The sequence below is a fragment of the Triticum dicoccoides genome, chromosome 6A (assembly GCF_002162155.2).
Source record: "Triticum dicoccoides isolate Atlit2015 ecotype Zavitan chromosome 6A, WEW_v2.0, whole genome shotgun sequence".
In the NCBI taxonomy this organism is placed as follows: domain Eukaryota; kingdom Viridiplantae; phylum Streptophyta; class Magnoliopsida; order Poales; family Poaceae; genus Triticum; species Triticum dicoccoides.
The window spans coordinates 185214979-185220912 of record NC_041390.1 but is presented as its reverse complement, the minus strand read 5'-3'; positions in this window follow the sequence as shown (position 1 = coordinate 185220912).

The window sequence follows — 5934 nt, the reverse complement described above, 5'->3', positions numbered from 1 at the left end:
CGCTCCGGCGGCGGTCGGTGCAACAGGACCCAAGGGTTCGGTCCAGTAGCCATAGGGGTAGGAATAGCTAAGGATTTTCCTTTGATCGATGCCGGCGAGACAATGTTGGAGCAATTTGCATGGAATAAAGTCCCCCCACACCGTTTTTGTTTTAATGGTGCTCTGAACCGCTCGGAGGCGTGTGAGGATGGTGTGGTCCTCGCAGAGGCAGCGCTCAACAAATGGCATTGCTTCATCGCCGAGATGGCCTTCCGTGCTTCGACCCACCTTGAATTTGTCTGGTGGGATGAAGTTGATGGAGCTTCAACGTATATTATTGTCATCTCCCTGGGTGACAAGGTTACAGTTTTATCATGTGTGCGCGCTGACGAGTTCTGGCGTTGGGTGCTTCGGATCAATTTGAGGATTAGACGACATTAACTGCATCGTTAGGGGATGCTCCATAGGGGTATGTTGGCGAATATTTCCTGGTTATCATTGACAAGGTAAGGCCGATTTCGGCAGGGGAGCGTGGAGAACAACGCGTCATCGACTCGATCTGGCAGCTACAGTGGCCGCTCGATGGTCCATGAACCTCAATGTAATTTTTGTTATGTGTTAGTTGCTTTGTACTTTTGGTGAACCTTTTATAATAGATTTGAGTCCTTTTCGTAGCGAAAATAAACATTGCAGCCTTGTAGTGAACCATTCAGTTTATGGATGAGCTTGGCGACTCGGAAAGTGATGACAAGGGCGAGCCGCCCAACGAGCTCGTCACTCCTTGCCCTCCTAACCCTAGCTTCGTTGGAAAGCGGTTGGGCGAGGGAGGGGGGGGGGTAAGTTCTGTGCGCTCGTGTAGTCCGACTTGGAGTTGGAGGACGTGTCCTAGCCGCATGGTGACTGTCGGTGTCAAAACCGGCGGATCTCGGGTAGGGGGTCCCGAACTGTGCGTCTAGGCGGATGGTAACAGGAGGCAGGGGACACAAAGTTTTACCTAGGTTCGAGCCCTCTTGATGGAGGTAAAACCCTACGTCCTGCTTGATTAATATTGATGATATGGGTAGTACAAGAGTAGATTTACCACGAGATCAGAGAGGCTAAACCCTAGAAGCTAGCCTATGGTATGATTGTATGTTGTTCTACGGACTAAAACCCTCCGGTTTATATAGACACCGGAGGGGGCTAGGGTTACACAAGGTCGGTTACAAAGGAGGATATATACATATCCGTATTTCCTAGCTTGCCTTCCACGCCAAGTAAAGTCCCATCCGAACACGAGACGAAGTCTTCAATCTTGTATCTTCATAGTCCAGCAGTCCGGCCAAAGGATATAATCTGGCTGTCCGGAGACCCCCTAATTCAGGACTCCCTCAGTGACGTTAAGGCCAAGGAGATCCAACCAAAGGTATCGCCGGGTAGGGCGCCTTCGGTTGCGCATTTCATTGAAGCAAAGTGGATCAAGGGGACTGACAAAGGTTGACGGGCCGTGTTCGTGCCCGAATGCATGAGTTTGTGCTTCAGATCACCGATATATGTCGTGGTAGTAACCTTCATTCCAAAATATAGTGTATCAATCCCTTAAAAAATATAATGCATCAATTGTTTGCAAAGTTATCTTTTTTATGTTTGACAAAGTTTAATTTTTCTTCTATCAATATGCACGATACTGGATTTACATTATTAGATCCATCTTAAAATATAATTTTATATTTATTTATCTAGTATTATAAATGTTGATTTTTTTGTAAACTTGGTCAAATATTTAATAAATTCAAATATTAGATAAATTAATACACTTTAGATTCTGAAAAAGGGGAGTAGGAGTACATATCTTCCATCTAGACCGACGCTCGGTGAAACGCAAAAAACAAAACGCTTAACACTAATTAATCGTTGCAATATTTTAGCGTGAAGTCAAGTCAGGCACAACTCTTTCCACAAACGTAGACGTCGAGACTTCACTTACTACTAGAAGCTTAGCTAGCACGGCAAATCGCAAATGGTTTGTGCATCAGCAGCATCTGCATGCATCACCCCCCAACACGTTGATGCATGTCGTGCAAGCGCGCACTAGCCAGAGAGGTGGCCCAGCCCAGAAAGCACTGTCAAAGGGATAAGAACGTTACGTGCTAGCTCTTCGTTAAAGAGACACTAACATGATACCATGCTTTAACCCTAACGATAGGCCGTCTGCATTACGCAAGTACAAAAGTTAACCATGAGATTAAGTCGCCAGAAAAAAGTTGATCGTGAGATTAACTTCATTTCGGTTAGAGCAAGATTGGTCTACTGTGTTAGCAATTTGCACAGTAGACCAGAGTTAGAATCCCACTGTCCACGTCCCATTTTTATCGAGCAAGATGGCGTGGTGGAGGGGCAGCAATGAGCTGGCCAGGACTGGTGGATGCGGTGGGATGGAAAGATGAATATGTTACCATGTAAAACCCTAGTGTAGAACGCGAGGGGGCTTAATAATCCTGCACGTCGTAGCGCGGTATTCCAAGTAGTTGAGGCGGCTTCTCCGAGCATATTGTGCTTTCAAGAAACAAAGATGGAGGTGGTGTCGCCGGATGTGGTGGCCCACTATGGGGGACAGAGATTTGAAAAATTTTCTACTTGCCGGCTATTGGCATGAGGGGGGGCATTCTCCTTGCTTGGGATGCGAGCGTGGTGGATATTTCACTACCACACTACACGGCTAATGCATTAACCGCATTGGTCAGACATAGCGAAGGGGTGCAATGGTGGATGACGGTGGTCTACGGGCCACAGCATGACCACGAAAAAATCGAGTTTATGCATGAGCTGGTGGAGATTAGGGAGCTCGTCGCGGGTCCTTGGGCAGTGCTTGGGGACTTCAACTTGCTAGTAAACCCAGAGGATAAAAGCAACAACCTCATTAACAGACGTATGATGGCTAGGTTTCGAGCAAAGCTGAACGCTTTGGAGCTGAAGGAACTGTATTTGAATGGCCGAAGATACACCTGGTCCAATGAGAGGACGGAGGTCACATTGGAAAAGATTGATCATATTTTCGGCACGACGTCGTGGGAAGAGCTATACCCAACATGCCACCTCGCCGCTCTGGGATCGGCGGTGTCGGATCATTGCCCCATGCTACTTGACTTAACGACAGACTTGGGCGTGGGGAAACGCTTCAAATTTGAAGCTTTTTGGACGAAGGCGGATGGATTCAGGCAAACGGTGCTGGATGCGTGGAGTTCCATCCCGCACGAGGGGAACCCATACGTGGTGCTGGACCAAAAGTTGAGGGCAACAGCAAAAGCCTTCAAAGGTGGAGCGACAAGTGGATAGGAAATGTCAAGCTGTAGATTGGTATTGCAATGGAGGTCATTTTCAGATTGGAAAAAGGCAATGGATTCCCGGGACTTATCCCCCCAAGAGCTCGGGCTGCGCCGGCTGCTTAAGAAGAAACTGCTTGGGTTATGTTCGCTTGAGAGCTCAATTGCAAGGCCAAGATCAAGAATTCTTGTGCTTCGGGAAGGTGACGCCAACACAAGCTTTTTCCATCAGCATGCGCGCCACAGGCAAAGGCGGAACATGATCACCGTTATCAAGCATGGGAACACAATTGCCACTAGTGAAGAGGAGATTGCGGATGAAGTGGATAGCTACTACTCCAATGTTCTCGGGGCAGTGCCAGCAAGGGCCCACATAGTTAATTTGGATGGGCTTCATCTGCCTAGGAGGAACCTGGAACACTTGGAGGTGCCGTTTTCGGAGGAGGAGGTGGAAAGGGTGATAAAAGCAATGCCGCTTGACAAAGCGCCTGGTCCGGATGGATTTACAGGACGTTTTTACGGTTCTTGTTGGCAGATCATCAAGACCGATGTAATGAGAGCACTTCAAGCCTTCTTTGAGGGAGATATGAGAGGTCTCTCGGCCCTTAACAAGGCCATTGCTTCGCTCTTGCCCAAGAAGGATGGAGCGGTGGATATTAAGGATTTCCGGCCGGTGAGTTTGGAGCATCGTATCATAAAAATCTTTGACAAAATCCTGGCGGCAAGACTTGCGGTGGAGCTGCCGGCACTAGTGGGAAAGCACCAAAGTGCATTCGTAAAAGGACGATCGATTCATGACAATTCCATGTTGGTGCAATGCATGGCACGGAGGCTGCATGCGCTCAAAAGCCCGGCAGTAATGATCAAACTGGACATCTCAAAGGCGTTCGATTTGGTCCAGTGGCCTTTCCTCATTGAGGTCATGCAAGCAATGGGATTTGGACGTCAGTGGAGGGATTGGATCTGTGGTATTTTGGCGACCTCCTCCACCTGGATCTTGGTCAATGGCACGCCGGGGAGGCCGATCCTAAACTGCATTGGTCTGAGGCAAGGGGACCCAATTTCCCTTATGCTATTTATCTTGGTCATGGAGCCGTTGCAACGTATGTTCGAGATGGCGACCGAGAGGGGACTGCTGGCGCCACTGGCGGCGGTGGGTATGAAGCACAGGCTTTCGATGTATGCGGATGATGTCATGCTTTTTCGTTCGGCCATGGGAGGAAGATCTGCAAGCTTGTGTTTCGCTCCTGAATCTCTTTGGTGAGGCTTCGGGTCTGTGAGTTAATATGGCCAAGAGTGCAGCTTATTCGATTCGATGCACGACTGAGATTATGGACAAGGTTGAAAGGGTTTCTGGGTGTGCAGTGGGCACTTTTCCATGCAAATACCTTGGCTTGCCGCTCACCTTGCGGAAACAATCGGCGGCGCAGCTGGCCGGTCTGGTGGATCAGTTGGAAAATGCTTTGCCACGGTGGAAGGCTTCAAAGATGCCACGGAGTGGGAGGATGTTGCTGATCAAGTCTGTTTTATGCGCGATTCCACTACATGCAATGCTTGCACTTGACCTGCCACAGAAGACGATCAAAGCAATGGATAAGATCTGCCGCAACTTTTTATGGTGTGCCGAAGCCCAGGCAAATGGAGGGCAATGTGCGGTGGCTTGGGAGCAGGTTTGCACACCGATGTGGGCTGGTGGGCTCGGGATCCCAAACTTAAAATGTCTTAATGTGGCGATGCAAGACCGATGGCCGTGGCTACAGAAGACTGACAGTATGAGGCCGTGGGCAGAGTTCTCGCTCAAAGTGCCAGAGGCTTCAAAACAGCTCTGTCGCGCGGCCATGAGGACGACAATTGGAAGCGGCACAGAGAAGCTGTTCTGGGAGGACAAATGGATAGATGGGGAGAGGATACAGGATATCTGCCCGCAACTCTATGACATGGTGAAAAAAAGGACGAGGCTAAGTTGCACTGTCGCCCAAGCTTTGGATGGCCACAGGTGGGCAAGAGATGTTGGACCGCAGATGTCCGCCGAGGCGCTAAACGAATATATGCAGCTTTGGACGAGGGTTGTGCAATTGGAGCTGCAGCAAGGCCGACAAGACCTGGTGACGTGGTCTTGGAGCAGCAATGGAGAATTCACTACGAACTCCGCCTATAATGCCAAGTTCTGGGGGCGGCAAATGGTGCCATCAGCGGAATTCACCTAGAAGGCCAAGGCACCATTGAGATGCCGATTCTTCACGTGGACGGCCATCTGGGACAGATGCTAGACGTCCGACCGGCTCGCTAGGAGAGGGCTAGAACATCAGGATCGCTGCCCCATTTGCAACCAGGAGGAAGAAACCATGGGGCACATTATGCTGAGATGCGTGTTTGCGAGAGAGGTTTGGACGGCAGTCTTGCAATCCATTGGCAAGAAAGAGTGGATTCCCACGACCGAGATGAGCATGACCAACTGGTGTGCAGAGAAGGGAGGTACATCGCGGAAAAGGCGGAGCCAGGCCGGCATCCTAATTCTTGTCATGTGGGAAATTTGGAAACACCGAAATGCGATAATCTTCAATGGGGCTTCGCCATCCAAGAACGTGGTGCTGCTCCGGGTATGCAACGAAGGGAGAGCGTGGAAGGAGGCAGGGATATTGAAAGGAATCAC